Below are 18,797 nucleotides of genomic sequence, written 5' to 3'. Positions count from 1 at the left end.
CCTCACACGAGTCCATTCCATGTCATCCTCCTCCGAGCTGGCCATCTCTTCCTCCAAACCCTCAGAAAAACCTTCAAATGAGTCCTCATCTGTCGGATCTGTAAACAAATCCCGGAGCCGTTTTCGTTCACGCTCCTCGAAAGAGTCTGACTCTCGAGGAGTCTTATGCCCCCTTCTTCTATTATCGGAGCCCGAAGGCTCAACCATAACATTTGGAGTATTTTGGGATTTCCAAATAAGAGATGCTCAATGTGTAGACATTTCCTGAAATAGCAGAGCATTGACATATTATTGGATTGCAATGCCCAGCATTCCTAGCCGGCAATGAGGAATACTTACAAGTATTGTCCATCTGCACCTGAGCCAGGTAAACAGAACAGAAGAAACCAAACCTTTTTGCAGCTCCTCTGCTCACGAATCTTCCTTCTCTTCATCCAGCTGAATGTAACAATGCATCTGCCGGGGGTCTTTTATTAATTGCCTGTCTAATGACCCCGCGTTTCCCTTTGAGTGTTTTTAATATTAACTCCTAAGCTATAATTTATAACAAGCTGCTGTCCGGGCCCTTCACCATCCTTCCTTAACGGAGAGCGCTGTCAGTAATTGATTGCTTTCATTTCCCACCATCTCTTCCATGCCATTCAATATTAACTGCAGGGAGGGGAAGGCACACATTTCCAAGGATTAACATAATTTTTACTGAAGATCTAACATTTGAAGGAAGGGAAAAAGCCTGTCTTCTGTGCCAGCAGAGGTTTCCACCCAAATTAATGGATTCCAGTGAGAGGAAACTGGAAATCGAGAAGAATTTCATGATGGTAAGATATGGTCTACAGCAGGCATGAGCAAACTTCGGCCCTCCAGTTTTGGACTCCAACTCCCACAATTCCTAACTGTTCTACAGCAAAAGCAAGGAAGATGGTGGTCTCACCTTCACTTCTATTAATGTAGACTAGAATCGCATTGGCTGTTTCAGCTGCTGCATCATATTAGAGAGTGTGTATAGCGGAACCAGCAGCGTCCAGTTAACACCATGTGCAAAAGACTCAGACCAGGCAGAGGAATTAAAAGAACGAAGAAAACTTTACTTGTTGAGTTGAAGTCAAATAAACAGTTCAGCAATCGTACAATGTCCTTGTAGTTGCATAGGATCAATATACCCAGCATAGCATATTTAATATACCCAGCATAGCATATTTAATATACCCAGCATAGCATATTTAAACTGCTACTTGACCGTAGCTAGAGAGCCTGTCTTTTCTGTGCTCTCCCTGCAAGCCCAGATTCCTAACTGACAAACCCAGCCATCTGCCAGCAAACCGATACATTGTTTGAGGCGTGGCTTGCCTCTGCAAAAGCTCAGCTCCCTTTTTGCAGAGATCTTTTGCAAGCAACTTTGCAAGGATTTCTTTACACACACACACATAGCAATTTGGCGCAATACATCACACTGTTGGAACATGTTCAGTGGGTTGTTGCGTGTTTTTCGGGCTTTATGGCCATGTTCCAGAAGCATTCTCTCCTGATGTTTCTCCCACGTCTATGGCAGGCATCCTCAGAGGTTGTGAGGTATGTTGGAAAACTAAGCAAGGGAGGTTTGTATATCTGTGGAATAATGTTCATGGTGGGAGAAAGAACTCTTGTATGTTGGAGACCAGTGTGAATGTTGTAATTAATCACCTTGATTAGCATTAATGGCCTTGCAAGCTTCATTCCTGCCTGGGGGATCCTTTGTTTGGAGGTGTTAGCTGGCCCTGATTGATTCATGTCTGGGCTTCCTCTGTTTTCTGAGTGTTGTTCCTTATTTACTGTTCTGATTTTAGAGGCTTTTAATACTGGTAGCTAGATTTTTTTTTTCATGGTTTCCTTCTTTCTGTTGAAATTGTCCACATGCTTGTGGATTTCAGTGGCTTCTCTTTGTCGTCTGACATGTTGGTTGGCAGAGTGGTCCAATATTTCTGTGTTCTCAAATAATATCCTGTGTCCAAGTTGGTTCATCAAGTGCTCTGCTATGGCTGATTTCTCTGGTTGAATCAGTCTGCAGTGCCTTTCATGTTCCTTGACTCGTGTTTGGACAATGCTACGTTTGTCCACAGCTACATGGTATATGGTGGACTCCTGCAGAAGTGAGAGGTTCCTTTTTGTCCTTTGTTGAACGTAGCATTTGTTGGATTTTCTTAATGGGCCTGTAGATAGTTTGTAGGTTCTGTTTCTTCATCAGCTTCCCTATAAGATTGGTGGTTCCCAGAAAAATAGTAAACTATTGCCTATGTAGCTTTTCCTCTGCATATATCATATAGCCTTTATATAGACAACTAGCTTTGCCCAGCCACGCGTTGCTGTGGCTTATGGGAATCCGTTGTTGGCCAGGTGGAATAGCAGTGAATAGCCTTGCAGTCTCAAAGCCTGGCCGTTTTCTGGAGTAGCTGGAGCTTTTTGTTGTATGAACGTAGAGGCATGGATGAGGGGTTCTGCTGCCAAGTTTAGTGTTTCTGGGATGTGTAGTTTTGTTGTTTTGTCCTAGGCCAAAATTTCATTACCCTTTTATATATATACTAGCTGTGCCCGGCCACGCGTTGCTGTGGCCTTGTCTGGTGGTGTTGGTGAGAAATTGTTGAGGTAGTGGTGGTATTGAATGTCTGTTGTATGGTTGTCTTTATGTTTAGTATGCACACTGAAGTGGATTATATGGCAGTGTGGAGTCAAGACAATCCAGTTCAAAGCAGATAATATAAGATACTAAATGGGTTATATAGCTGTGTGGAAGGGCCTTGAGTCTACACTGCCATATAATCCAGTTAAAATCTGATAATCTGTGGAAGAGGCCTAAGTGAGGCCTAACTGTGCCTGTCCCCTGGGCTGAGGAGGTTGCTAGGAGACCAAGTGGGCGGAACTTAGCCTTCAAACTGGCAGCAATTAGATAAAAACTATTATTCCTCTCCCTGTAATTAGGACTTTATTTTTCTTTTCTTTTTGTTGTATCAACCTAGAGCCGTGAATGATGGATTGTGTGGTCAAATTTCGAGGTTGGGGGGCCTGTAGTTTTGTTGTTTTCTCCGCTGCCCTGATGCCATCACTCTTTTATATATATAGATAGATATAAGCAAAGTAGTATGTATGAACCAAAGTAGTATGTGCAACACAGGGAGAAGAAAGCTCAGAGTAAACAAGTTAAGTCATTGGTATCACTTGTGCCAAAGTAGGTGTGGAAGGTGGGGAAGATCCTCAGCCATTGGTCAATTCTAGATAAGCCAAGAGGTATCAATTCTTTAGTTGCTACGCACATGTTGCGACGGCCATTTGCATGGTATGGACCCATTAGGGTGGGTGCCTAATGGCTGTTTTGCCTTATCATCAGCTGTGATAATAATAAAAGGCTTGTTTTATTGCTCCCTTGGAATTCTCTCCTTTACTTCCCCTCCGGGCTAGTTTCCAACACCTTGATGTTGGTAAGGACACTTTTCCTCTGGGTGGATCTTTGTCTTTCCTCTCGTGGCTTGTTCTTGGCCTTGCAGCTCTACTGATGTCTGTGGTGGAGTCTCCATTGGCCAGTTTAGGTGGTTGAGTTCACCTTGGAGGAGGTGAGCTTCGCAGATTCTTTGTGCATGGTCCGCCAGGGCTGTGATTGTGCTTCTTTTTTTGCTTGGGTGATGGTTGGAGCTTTTATTAATGTATCTATCCATGTGTGTAGGTTTTCTTTAGACTGTGTGTCCCAATTGTTGAATTGCTTTGCGAATGACTAAGACATCTAGAAATGGCAATCACAACATTCACACTGGCCTCCAACAGACAAGAGTTCCTCCCCCAACCTTGACCTTCCACAGATATATAAACCTTCCTTACTTAGTTTTTTCCAATATACCTCACAAGCTCTGAGGATGACTGCCATAGATGTGGGTGAAACATCAAGAGAGAATGCTTCTGGAACATGGCCATACAGCCCAGAAAACACACAACAATGTGTTTTCCTTCATTTTCTTTCTCCATGGTGAATTGGATGTTTGGGTGGATGCTGTTGAGGTGGTCCATGAACTTGTTGAGTTCTTCTTCTCCATGGCTCCAAATGTTGAAGGTGTCATCCACATATCTGAACCAAGTGGTGGGCTTTTTTGTTGCTGTTTCCAGGGCTTGTTTTTCAAAGTGTTCCATATAGAAATTTGCTATGATTGGGCTGAAAGGGCTCCCCATGGCTACTCCATCTTTCTGTTCATAGAATTCATTGTCCCACTGGAAGTAGCTTGATGTGAGGCAATGGCGAAACAGGGCTGTGATGTCTTCTGGGAAATTCTGGTTGATTAGTGTGACCTTGGTAAATGGAGACACCACACCAAAGCTGATCAGTGTTACAAGTCAGACGCCAGCCAATATAAACAACACAGTTTATTGCAAAAACAACTCAAAGGAGCCTAAGAAACAACCAAAAGGAGGCTCAAAACACTTTCTCTTCAGTGTGAGATAACAATGTCCAAAAGGAACTCAAAAGACCCAGACTTGGGATATAATCTGGATTATCCTGGGAAATAATCCAGATTAAAACAAACTTAGTTGAAAAGGCTGGAAACTCGCTCCACCTGCTGGTTGGAGCTGAACAAACACAGGAAAGCTACCAGCAGTTACCCACAGTGACCAACAGCCACACAATGCCCCAAAACGTTGCTAAAGCAAAACCACGTTGTAAAGGAGAAGTCGCAGTTGCCACGTCCGGTCCACATCGTTAGGGAGAAGTCACAGGTGTCGAGTTCCAGTCCAAGTCTTCAGGGAGAAGTCACAATCATCGAGTTCCAGTCCAAGTCATCAGGGAGAAGTCACAATCACAGAATTCCAGTCCAAGTTGTCAGGGAGAAGTCACAGTCACCGAATTCCAGTCCAAGGTAAACACAAAGAGCCAAAGCAACGGAGGCAATTCGGCAGCTAATGCATAAAACCAACACAGGACAATCCAGCGCAAACCCACACAATGCCAGCCCCCGTTGCCACTTAAAAACCCAGGTTAACACTTATGTCCCAAAGCAGTCTTCCAAACACGTCTTCTGAAACAGAGATCCCGAAAAGCGCCCAACAAAACACTTTGCCGATTGCAAAGTTACATTAGCAACAAACTTACTTTACAAGTCCTCCTTTGAACTTGAGCCAGCCAACGCCCCATCCACAGCTGGTTTCTGCAAATCTTCATCAGAGCTGGATTCACCCAACGCCCCACCTCCTATTGCAGCCCTTCTACGATTTCTCCAGCCAGACCACCTTCTATCCAAACCCATAACTCCCCAGGACCCATCTGTATCTTCTCTGTCCCATCCCTCAAATGTACCACTGCTTGTGGGTTCCTCAAGAATCTCTCGGATCTCCTGAACCCTAGTCCAATCCATCTCCTCACTCCCAGTCTGACATCCCATCCTCCTGACTCCCAGCCCCACAATCCCCTTCAAAACTCTCAAAGGTATCATCATCAGTGGGTTCCATAAGTATTTCCCGGATTCTCTTCCTTTGTTGCTCCTCATCAGAGTCTTGCTCACGAGTAGTTTTCCTGCCTCTTCTAATACAACTAGTAGTATCTCTACTCAAAGACTCCATCACAACATTCAGTTTGTCGTTGGTGCTGGAATCATGTTCAGCTTGTGGTCCACTAAGACTCTGAGATCCCTTTCAAGGCAGATATACAGTATCACCCATCCGATATCTTTGTATTTCATTTTTATTGCAAAACCATAGCAATAAAAATGCATTTGTTAGTTTTGGCTCAGCTCTCTAATCTGTTACGGCTCATATAGCTGGCTCGTTTTCTTGTTTGCGGAGCAACTCCGGGCATCCGAACCAGAATCCACTTGGCACAGTATTATTCAATAAACGATTACCAAACCTATTACTTGGGATCCCGTTAAGGGTTAAACCATTTCCCCTCCCACAGCCTGGGTACAATTAGATGGAATCCAAATGCAGGGGAGAGCTGTTGGTCGTGCCAGCAGGCCAGCGTTGCAGTGCGTTGAGAAGGGGGAGAAGCGATTATTCCTTTGCCGCAGCAGGAGACGCAGGTTACTTGTCCGTCACATTTACGCTAAATTGAAATAACACAGATGCAAACAAATTGGAACAGCACGGGGCCAGAGACCTCCCCTCTCCCTGCGGAGAAGTGACGCGCAAAAGCCGATGTCTGGAATCAGGAACAAATTTCCCACTGGGGTCCCACAGCAAGCGCTTGCAATGAGTTGGTAAATGTGCCGTGGAAGGAGGGAGGGAAGGAAAGGAAGATGCAGAACGGAGGACAAGAAAGCATCTCACTGTATTGAGTTTTCCTTGGCTGCAATTCCTCTTCCAAATATTGCTTCCAAAGCAAACATTTCTCCTCCCTGGGCATTTCCTTCAAACTCAGGTTTATACACTGGAGGCAGGTGTTTGACCAGTTAGCTATACTGAAGACAGCAACTTCTTCTGGTCTGCCTGCCCAGAAAGATAATAATAATAATAATAATAATAATAATAATAATAATAACAACAACAACAACAACAATAATAACAATCTGTCAACAATCTTACAAAAAACAAATCCCGGCTATCAAACATCTAAGAAATCTCACAAAAATTCGCATCTGATGTACATGGATGACCTGAAGCTGTATGGGAAAATGGAAACTGAAATCCAGTCTCTGACTAACACTGTCTGAATTTTTAGCACTGATATCAGCATGGAATTTGGTTTGGACAAATGTTCAACAGTGGCATTGAAGAAGGGAAAAATCATTGAAAGTGAGGGCATAAATATGCCTAATGGCCAAATGATAAAGTGTCACTAACCAGAGGCCTATAAATATCTGGGCATATTACAGCTGGACAACATCAAGCATGAATGTGTGAAAACTGTGGTCAGCAAAGAATACACATAAAGGGTCAGAAAAATTCTCAAAAGCAAGCTCAATGGAGGAAACACCATCAAGGCTATAAACACCTGTCATAAGATATACTGCTGGCATCATAAACTGGACACAGGCGGAACTGGACAATTTGAACAGAAAAACAAGAAAACTCATGACCATTCATCATTCACTGCACCCGCGCAGTGATGTTGACCGGTTATATCTGCCTAGAAGATCAGGGGGCAGAGGACTCTTGCAAGTAACACAAACAGTCAAAAAAGAAGAACATGCCCTGGCAGAATATGTAAAGCAAAGTAAAGAACCTGCTTTGATTGAAGTCAAAAATCAAAAACTCCTCAAAGCACAGCAAAGAATCAGTACAAGAAAACTGCACTACAAACTAGAGCCGACAGCTGGCACAACAAAACATTGCATGGAAAGTTCCTTGACAAAATTGAAGGAAAAGCTGATAAGGAGAAGACCTGGCTCTGGCTCACGAATGGGACCCTGAAGAAGGAGACAGAAGGCCTGATCCTTGCAGCCCAGGAGCAAGACATCAGAACAAAGGCAATTCAGGCCAAGATCGAAAAATCAGCTGATGACCCAAAATGCAGATTCTGCAAGGAAGCTGACAAAACCATTGATCATATCCTCAGCTGCTGTAAGAAAATCGCAAAGACAGACTACAAACAGAGGCACAACTATGTGGTCCAAATTATCAATTGGAACTTATGCCTCAAGTACCACCTCCCAGCAGTAAAGAACTGGTGGGATCACAAACCTGCTAAGGGAGTGGAAAATGAGCACGCAAAGATACTGTGGGACTTCTGAATCCAGACTGACAAAGTGCTGAAACACAACACACCAGACCTCACAGTTGTGGAAAAGAAAAATGTTTGGATTATGTTGCCATACCAGGGAACAGCCGGATTGATGAAAAACAACAGGAAAAACTCAGCCACTATCAGGACCTCAAGATTGAACTTCAAAGACTCTGGCAGAAACCAGTGCAGGTGGTCCCGGTGGTGATGGGCACAATGGGTGCCATGCCAAAAGATCTCAGCCGGCATTTGGAAACAATAGACATTGACAAAATTACGATCTGCCAACTGCAAAAGGCCACCCGACTGGGATCTGCACGCATCATCCGAAAATACATCACACAGTCCTAAACGCTTGGGAAGTGTGCGACTTGTGATTTTGTGATACAAAATCCAGCATATAGATCTCGTTTGCTGTGTCAATAATAAAAAAAATCTCTGCTGGACTGGCCACGTTGTCCGAATGCCCGATCACCATCTCCCAAAGCAGTTATTCTACTCCGAACTCAAGAATGGAAAACTGCATTGACCAGTGGAACTGCATTTAAGTATCCCTTTTCTTTTGTTTCAATAAACTCTGTTTTGAAGTCACTTTTAAGTCTGGCCCTGTGATTCCAACATCAGCTCTAGATTATTAAATATGGTCTTCTGTGGGCGAGAAGATAGCAACTACTGGATGGCATATATTCTGTATCAGGAACTAGAGCTGATGTGATCTATCCAATGCAATTTTCAGAATCAGCACCCCAAATAACCAAACCAAATCTAAAGTTGACCAAAAACCAATTCGTAACCCTTTTGGTACTAATGTTGGAGAGTGGTCCCTGGCCAAAGTGGGCTCTGGTCAAAGTGGACCCTAGTCATGTGGGTCCTAGTCAAAAAAAAGGTTGGGAACCACTGCCTTAGATCCATGCTACAATGCATAGACAGTCCTGATTTTAATTTATAACCCAGGAACAAAAATCGTGTTACATAGTGTAGGAAGAAGAAGAAGAAGAGGAGGAGGAGGAGGAGGAGGAGGAAGAGGAGGAGGAGGAGGAGGAAGAAGAAGAAGAAGAAGAAGAAGAAGAAGAAGAACAACAACAACAACAACAACAACAACAACAACAGTTACCAGTCTCTTCTCACAGTTTGAGATGGAGTAGAACAGGCAACAAGAAACAAGAAACAGGCAACAAGAACAAGAAACTTCATCCCTCCAGGTGCTTTGGACTTCAACTCCCACAATTAGGAATTAGGAATTGTGGGAGTTGAAGTCCGGAACAACTGGAGGGACGAAGTTTGCCCATACCTGGGGTAGAGCATAGTTAGAACACAAGACAAATAACTACACATATTAAAAGATATAGGGCAAGGATTTAAACACCTACAGACCACTGATAAATAACTCTATGGACAAATTCTGCTGGGCGTTGACTACATAGTTGTGTTGTACGACCTAGAACCTAGACCTAGAACAGTAATTGATTCCTAAACTCTCATAATTTTAATCACTCTTTTCTTTTTTCCTTGATTGTTGGCCCTGGACTTTTAATACTGCAGTTGCAGAGTTTCTAGCATAATGTAGAACAATATAGACTATGGAGGATGTCAGCGACAATCACTAAATGATCTTATTTTATAGATTACCATGTCCTTTCGAACTCTACAAATAATAGATTCCTGAAATATCCAAGTTGGAGGCAAGTTCGTAACAAATAACGTTCTGTAGTTTATCAGATGCAAGCCCCTTTTGTTGTGCTGTTAATCTGTGATGAACGTTTGCAGCGAACAAAACGGATCGGAATTAAAAGCTCTCGGAGGGATCGTCCGTCAAGCTCACAAGACTACCTTATCTATACAGAGATCTAGATTAAGTGGATGACAGCTAATTTGGTGCAGCTAAAAATATTAGCCTTGGCATCCGTTGTTCCATTTGGGGCATGTCTTGCATATCTCCCTAAAGTAGTTGTTCTCAACCTTCCTAATGCCGCGACCCCTTAATACGGTTCCTCATGTTGTGGAGACCCCCAACCATACAATTATTTTTGTTGCTACTTCATCACTTTCATTTTGTTACTGATATGAATCGTAATGTAAATATCTGATATGCAGGATGTATTTTCATTCACTGGACCAAATTTGGCACAAATCCCCGATACGCCCAAATTTGAATACTGGTGGGGTTGGGAGGGGGGATTGATTTTGCCATTTGGGAGTTGTAGTTGCTGGGATTTATAGTTCACCTACAATCAAAGAGTTTTCTGAACTCCACCAACAATGGAAATGAACCAAACTTGGCACATGGAACTCCCATGACCAACAGGAAATACTGGAAAGGTTTGATGGGCATTAACCTTGAGTTTGGGAGTTGTAGTTCACCTACATCCAGAGAGCACTGTGGAAGCAAACAATTACGAATCTGGACCAAACTTGGCACAAATACTCAATATACCCGAATGTGAAGACTTGTGTAGTTTGGGGGAATTAGACCTTGACATTTTGGGAGTTGTGGTTACTGGGATTTATAGTTCACCTACAATCAAAGAGCTTTCTGAACTCCATCAACAATGGAAATGACCCAAACTTGGCACATGGAACTCCCATGACCAACAGAAAATACTGGAAGAGTTTGGTTGGCATTGACGTTGAGTTTAGGAGTTGTAGTTCACCTACATCTAGAGAGTACAAACAATGATGGATCTAGACCAAACTTGGCACGAATACTCAATATGCTCAAATGTGAACACTCATGAAATTTGGTGGAAATAAATCTTGACATTTTGGGAGTTGTAGTTGCTGGGATTTATAGTTCACCTACAATCAAAGAGCCCCTTGAACTCCACCAACAATAGAATTGGGCCAAACTTGGCACGTAGAACTCACATGACCAACAGAAAATACTGGAAGAGTTTGGTGGGCATTGACCTTGAGTTTGGGAGTTGTAGTTCACCTACATCTAGAGAGTACAAACAATGATGGATCTGGACCAAACCTGGCATAAATACTCAATATGCCCAAATGTGAACACTCATGAAGTTGGGGGGGGGGGGGGAAACCTTGACATTTTGGGAGTTGTAGTTGCTGGGTTTTCTAGTTCACCTACAAAGAGCCCCTTGAACCCTACCAACAATAGAATTGGGCCAAACTTCCCACACAGAAAATACTGGAGGGATTTGGGAGGAACTGACAGTGATTTAGGGGAGATATAGTTCATCCACCTCCAGAGACCACTGTGAATTAATATGTACTTTCTGATCGTCTTTGGCGACCCCTCTGACACCTTTTCGACTCACAGGTTGATAATCATTGCCCTGAAGAAACCAGTCAAAGAAACCGTTTAAAAACCTTTTGCTCCGAGATTGAGGTCAGGGTGGTAGATGTTGACTCATATCTGGTTCAACCCGCCTGAGCAGATAAGGCCAGTTCATGAGACTCGTTTCCAAAGGCTTCAGATGTAATACATGATACTGTGATTGAGGTGACCACCCTCCCCCCCAGGACTTTGTAAAAGATAGTTCAAAAATCAAGACTTTATGTTCTATATTCCATATATTTATAGTAGAAGGTGATTGAGACTTTTTACTGGAGTTTACTGTGACTCTCTGCACAAAAGGTGTTTGACCTTTTAGCCTGAGGCAAGAGATAACAACTTCATGAATTGTAAAATCATGCTGCTAAAACTCCACTTTTATGAATTTCCATGCTGGGTTCTCCAGATGTTATGAACTTCGTTCTTATCAAATATTTTCAATTGTTTATATCATTCATGATTCCCCTTTATGCAATGTAACTCACTTTTATAGATTCTCCCTTATTTCCATGAAATCTATCTATCTGCCTATATGTATTTGTACTCTTTGGGATCCCCGGAAAATATGTATTTTTCCCAGCATGGTTTATATTCCAACTTTATTTTATTTTTCATTTTATTTCATATAATTGTCAAATCATGAAATCAAATAGGAAATATTTTGAACTCAACCTGAACCCCAGAACTTATCCCATTTCCTATGACCCAGGCTTCCTTTCCCAAAAACAAAAGGATAATCTGCCACCGCTAAATCCAATCAAATTCAAATTGCATGGACAATATAGGGCTTGAGTCGCCGAATTCGGAGTGTTGACCTAAAGGTGATTCGCCCCAAGGCAAACATTGTCATATCTCACCCAAAGGAAAAACCAGGACACCTCAGGAAGGCGCCCTGCAGAGCCTGTCAATATGGCTCATCACCACCCATCTTTGCTTCCATCTCTGACACCCCAAGGCATATCTAAAATCTGTATACGTGACAGAAACCCGGACACCCTTGATTGCTGCCATTAATAAATTAAGCACCCTTTAGAAATCGGTCTAGCAGGACTTAATCCGCTAGTTCCTGCCCTGTCACCTCATTGTTTCGATAACTCCCGCCTTCTCTTTCCTGATTGGCCCGAGTAGAGACAAAAGGCAGCTTCCTATTGGGCCAACGGAGCAAGTTGGGAAACGAAAGCCCACCTCGTTCAACCTTCTAGCCTATCAACGATCAGATGGGCGGGGAAGCAGGGTGGGAAATTCAAAGGGTTGTCAGACTGAAATTTTGTATAAGTATGGCTTTATTTTGATTGTATGGTACCCTAGTAGACCGAATGATCGCTACTAGCTGAATTGCTCAATAAAGACTCCTTGGCGGATTTTCCTTCAACTTTGGCGGACCTTCTTCATTTCGGCTTCAGGTTCTATTGCGGCTCGTAATTCTCCTTTTGGCTTCGCCAAGGTCCGTTCTCTCAGGACCGGATCGGGTCTCTCCTTAAGGGCCCGATCCCCTAAAACGCGGTCGACAACAATACCCTGCAAGAACACTATGCTTCTCTGATTAGAGAGATTTCTATTTATTCTGATGAGTTTTCTCTTTGAAGGGTTCCCAGAAATGATACTCCCCATTGTCAAGTAAGGACAAACTTTGCTTTGGGAAACAAAGCTCTTACAAGGGAGAAGATGCTGATGATGATGAACATGGGTTGCTGTGTTTTCCAGGCTGTATGGCCATGTTCCAGAAGCATTCTCTCCTGACGTTTCTCCCACATCTATGGCAGGCATCCTCAGAGGTTGTGAGGTCTGCTGGAAATTAGTCAAGTAGGGTTTATTTATCGGTGGAATAATGTCCAGGATGGGAGAAATAATTCATTGTCTGTTGGAGGCAAGTATGAATGGTGCAATTGGCCATCTTGATTAGCATTTAATGGTCTAGCAGGAGCCTCCGGTGGCCTAGGGGATCAAAGCCTTGTAACTTGAAAGTTGGGTTGCTGACCTGAAGGCTGCCAGGTTCGAATCCCACCCGGGGAGAGCGTGGATGAGCTCCATCTATCAGCTCCAGCTCCGTGCGGGGACATGAGAAAAGCCTCCCTTCTTCTTCTTAGGCGATCCCTCGTCGTTCGAGGATGATGGTCTTCCAACCTTGGTATCTTGGGCGTGTGTTCTTAGGTGACTGAAGAGACCGATTCTTGACCCGCATATTCTCCCGCAGTGAGGACATCGGTTTCCAGGTGGAAGGCGGTCCCGGTCGGGGTTAGCTTGACGCTCCTTCCTCTTGGCACGTTTCTCCCTTAAGCCCTCCGTTCGTGCCTCTTCAAACTCCGCAGCACTGCTGGTCACAGCTGACCTCCAATTAGAGCGCTCAAGGGCCAGGGCTTCCCAGTTCTCAGTGTCTATGCCACAGTTTTTAAGGTTGGCTTTGAGCCCATCTTTAAATCTCTTTTCCTGCCCTCCAACATTCCGTTTCCCATTCTTGAGTTCAGAGTAGAGGAGCTGCTTTGGGAGACGGTGATCGGGCATTCGGACAACGTGGCCAGTCCAACGGAGTTGATGGCGTAAGAGCATCGCTTCAATGCTGGTGGTCTTTGCTTCCTCAAGCACGCTGACATTTGTCCGCCTGTCTTCCCAAGAGATTTGCAGGATTTTCCTGAGACAACGCTGATGGAAACGCTCCAGGAGTTTGGTGTGACGTCTGTACACAGTCCACGTTTCGCAGGCATAGAGCAGGGTTGGGAGGACAATGGCTTTATAAACAAGCACCTTGGTCTCTCTACGGATGTCCCGGTCATCGAACACTCTCTGCTTCATACGGAAAAATGCTGCACTCGCAGAGCTCAGGCGGTGTTGTATTTCAGTGTCGATGTTGACTTTTGTGGAGAGGTGGCTACCAAGGTAGCGGAAATGGTCAACATTTTCTAATGTTGCACCGTTAAGCTGTATTCCTGGCTTTGCAGAGGGATTAGCTGGTGCCTGTTGGAAGAGCACTTTGGTTTTCTCGATGTTCAGTGAGAGGCCGAGCTTCTCGTATGCTTCTGCGAAGGTGTTTAGAGTGGCTTGTAGGTCTTCTTCTGAACGCGCACAGACTACGTTGTCATCAGCATATTGGAGTTCTATAACAGATGTTGTGGTGACCTTGGTTTTGGCTCTCAGTCTGCTGAGGTTAAATAGCTTGCCATCTGTCCGATAGATGATTTCCACTCCGGTGGGAAGCTTCCCATCAACAAGGTGAAGTATCATAGCGATGAAGATGGAAAATAAGGTGGGGGCAATAACACATCCCTGCTTGACACCTGATTCAACCTTAAATGGGTCACTTTGGGAGCCGTTGCTGTCCAAGACTGTTGCCATCATGTCATCATGGAGGAGCCGCAGGATGTTCACAAATTTGTCAGGGCACCCGATTTTTTGGAGGATGGTCCAGAGAGCGCTGCGATTCACTGTGTCGAATGCCTTTGCAAGGTCAATGAATGCCATGTACAGAGGTTGGTTTTGTTCCCTGCATTTTTCTTGGAGCTGTCGAGCAGTGAAGATCATGTCCACTGTTCCTCTGGAGGGGCGGAAGCCATTCTGGGATTCTGGGAGGGTGTCTTCTGAGACAGGGAGAAGGCGGTTTGCAAGGATTCTTGCGAGGATTTTCCCGGCGGAGGTTAGAAGGGAGATACCACGATAGTTCCCGCAGTCTGTTCTGTCCCCTTTCTTGAAAAGGGTGATGATGGTGGCATCCTTGAAGTCTGCTGGGATTTTCTCGGTCATCCACACCTTTTCAATGAGCTGGTGGAGTTGTTGCATCAGCTCAGGTCCACCCTCTTTGAAGATTTCAGCGGGAATCCCATCAGGTCCGCTAGCTTTGTTGTTTTTTGTTGGCTGATGGCATTGCTGACTTCTTCCAAACTAGGCAGTGCTGCAAGCTCATCCCTGGTTTGTTGTTGCGGGATTTGTGAGAGGGTCTCTTCGGCCACATTGGAGCTGCGATTCAGCAGGTTCTGGTAGTGCTCTTTCCAACGTAGTGCAATTGATGTTTTGTCCTTCAGAATTTTGGTTCCATCTGATGAGCGTAGGGGCTGTATGCCATGGTTTCTTGGTCCATAAATGATCTTTGTGGCTTTGAAAAATCCCTGAGCGTCATGGGTATCTGCAAGGTGTTGGATTTCTTCAGCCTTCTTTGTCCACCAGATGTTCTTGAGTTCTCTGGTCCTTCTTTGGACCTCAGCTTTTGCACTGGCATAGATCTTTTTCTTGGCAGCACAGTTGGTGTCTCTCTGCCATGTTTGGAAGGCTTTCCTTTTGTTATCAATCAGCTGTTGGATCTCTTTGTCGTTATCATCAAACCAGTCTTGATGTTTCTTAGTTAGGTATCCAATGCTTTCTTCGCAGGCTGTGATGATGGAGGTCTTCAGTTTGTTCCAATGTTCCTCAACATTTTCGGGGTGTTCTGTGGGTAGATGATCTTTGAGTGTTGTTTGGAGAAGGGCTCGTTTGGAGGGCTCCTGAAGGGCTTGGGTGTTCATTTTTCGCCTTGTTTTTCTTCCTTGGAGTCTGCGTTTGGGGACGATCTTGATAGCCATCGTGGATCGGATTAGCCTGTGGTCTGTCCAGCAGTCATCAGTACCTGTCATGGCTCTTGTGAGAAGCACATCGCGGCGGTCTCTGGCACGTGTGATAACATAGTCCAGGAGGTGCCAATGCTTTGACCGAGGGTGCTTCCATGATGTCTTGAGCTTGTTTTTCTGGCGGAAGAGCGTGTTGGTGATGACAAGGTTGTGCTCTCCGCATTTGGTGAGAAGCAAGATGCCATTCGAGTTGCTGTTTCCGACCCCGTCTTTTCCTATGATCCCTGGCCACAGGTCAGAGTCCCTTCCGACTCTTGCGTTAAAGTCCCCCAGGAGGATGATTTTGTCCTCCTTAGGTATCTCCGATAGGATGGTATCCAGCTGACAGTAAAATTTTTCCTTGATGTCTTCGTCAGCATCTAGAGTTGGTGCATAGGCGCATATGATGGTTGCCTGTTGGTTTTTGGCAAGGTTAATTCGGAGGGTTGAAAGTCGTTCGTTGATGCCAGTGGGTGCTTCAGTCAGGTGCTTCACCAGGTCGTTTCTGATAGCAAAGCCAACTCCGTGTATTCTTCTTCGCTCTTCTTCAGGTAGTCCCTTCCAGAAGAAGGTGTAGCCTCCCTTTTCTTCCTTCAGCTGCCCCTCTCCTGCTCTCCGGGTCTCCTGAAGGGCTGCTATGTCGATCTTGAAGCGTCCCAGCTCTCTTGCAATGAGAGCAGTCCTGTGTTCGGGGCGCTCGCTGTCAGTGTTATCTAACAATGTCCGTACGTTCCATGTTCCAAAGTTCATTTTTCTTTTTTGGCCGCAGAGTGGTGACCCCTCTGGACGCGGCAGTCCAGTCAGGGTAGGAGAGGCAGACTATGTTTAGGGCACCTTTTCTAGCCCCTTCCCCGTGTGGGGTGAGCAGAGCGGATCCTAAAAAGGGCTGCTCAGTCATGGATACAGCTGCCGGACTACTCAACTGCCTCGGTCCTTGAGGTAGAACGACTGAGTCCATATCCACCGCCCATGTGCCAGTCTGTGACTAGGGGCTTCCAGATTTCACAGTCCTGCCCCCGTCGCCACTCGCTGATCGCCATGGGACTTTTGTAGGTTTGTTTTTATTTTTGTTGGAAGACGCCTGTGCGTGATTTTTTTTTAATGTGTGGAGGTCGGTGCACGGCCGGTCAACACACAGTCTTCACAGAGTGAGGTTCCAGCAGTGGTGTGGTTAACACAACGACAGTGGCTTCTCAGTCTGTTGCAGCCTTCTTCCGCCTTCACAGCCGTTGTAACATGTACCATGTTATCCTCCGCCTGCTCCGCCGTTGAGGTCTTTGGGTCTTCGGATTGTGCTTGGACATGAGAAAAGCCTCCCACAAGGATGGTAAAACATCAAAACATCCGGGTGTCACCTGGGCAACCTCCTTGCAGACGGCCAATTCTCTCACTCCAGAAGCGACTTAAGTTGCTCCTGACACGGGAAAAAAATGGTCTTGCAGATTCAAAGCCTGGCTGCTTCCTGCCTGGGGGAATCCTTTGTTGGGAGGTGTTAGCTGCCCGATTGTTTCTTGTTTGTTTCCTATGATTCTATGATTCCTATGATTTCTGTCTTCTGAGTTTTGTTCTTTATTTACTGTCCTGATTTTAGAGAGCTTTTTTAAATACTGGTAGCCAGATTTTGTTCATTTTCATGGTTTCCTCCTTTCTGTTGAAGTTGTCCACATGCTTGTGCATTTCAATGGCTTCTCTGTGTCGTCTGACATGGTGGTTGTTAAAGTGGTCCAGCATTAAAGCAAAGGACAAGAGTGATTATTTCACCTCTGCAGGAGTCTATGAAGCTGTGGAGAAGTCTCCATAGGGACCACCAAACACAGCATTGTCCAAACACGAATCAAGGAACATGAAAGGCACGGCAGACTAACTCAACCAGAGAAATCAGCCATAGCAGAGCATCTGATGAACCAATCTGGACACAGTATATTATTGGAGAACACAGACATGCTGGACCACTCCATGACATTGGACACAAACCAATAAGTCATCTTCCTTCTTTGCACTGACCACCAGAGCAATGTTCACAGAGGTCCTCCTTCTCTCCAGACAAAAGACAATTTAAGAGGCGCTCAAGTTAAACTGAGTTTATTTTATCCTTTTACAAAATTCAATATTGTGCTCGTGTTGAGGTTTGCACCCCTCCTTCCCACTTGTTTCCCCTCCCACTGACACTTTGGGGCTCATGGAGCTTCTCGACACGTCCCTCGTGGCAGGGAATCGAGGAAAGACGGAAGTGTTGGGGAGGAACAAAGAGAAGAACGCAAAAACACCCCACCATCTGGGGTTGTTGTGTGGTTTCCGGGCAGTATGGCCATGTTCCAGAAGTATTCTCTCCTGACCTTTCGCCCACATCTATGGCAGGCCTCCTCAGAGGTTGTGAGGTATATGGAGGTATATATAGTTTCTCCATATACCTCACAACCTCTGTGGATGCCTGCCATAGATGTGGGCGAAAGGTCAGGAGAGAATACTTCTGGAACATGGCCATACTGCCTGGAAAACACACAACGCTGTGATCCCGACAACACCCCACCATCTCCCACTCACTCCTGGGATCTCAAAAATGCCTGGGAAAAAGAAGGCCACCTTCTTGATTCACCTCCATCACCCAACCACTTCACATCTTCTCCAAAAATTAAGAAGAGTAATAATAGTAATAATTTTGCTAAGGAAGGAAGGAAGGAAGGAAGGAAGGAAGGAAGGAAGGAAGGAAGGAAGGAAGGAAGGAAGGAAGGTGGCCATGTTTCATTTGTGTCAGAAGACTGGTGGGGCTCACATGTACCTCTGGAAACTCACTACACCTGATACAATGGGACTTTCACACAACCAAATCCTTCTCATCCTTTTAGAATAATCAGATACACTTTTTAACAAGGCCCATATTTTGATAGGAAGCTTACAAAATTGGCATGATCTCATGAAGAAGCAATGAAGGGGATGATAAGACTGTCTGCTCAGACACAGAGCAAGAGATGTATAGACATATGGATGGATGGATGGATGGATGGATGGATAAGATCTTAAAAGTCATGATTTCCAGATACTGTAAGATAGTGGTGGATCAAGGAAGTAGGGTTGTTGTATGTTTTCCGGGCTGTATGGCCATGTTCTAGAAGAATTCTCTCCTAACGTTTCGCCCACATCTATGGCAGGCATCCTCAGAGGTTGTGAGGTATGGGAAGTCCAGGTATATATAAACCTTCCTTGCTTAGTTTCTCCATACCTCACAACCTCTGAGGATGCCTGCCACAGATGTGAGCAAAACGTC

This window comes from Anolis carolinensis, chromosome 1 (assembly GCF_035594765.1).
Source record: "Anolis carolinensis isolate JA03-04 chromosome 1, rAnoCar3.1.pri, whole genome shotgun sequence".
NCBI classification, from domain to species: Eukaryota; Metazoa; Chordata; class Lepidosauria; order Squamata; family Dactyloidae; genus Anolis; species Anolis carolinensis.
Note: the sequence above shows the minus strand (reverse complement) of the source record.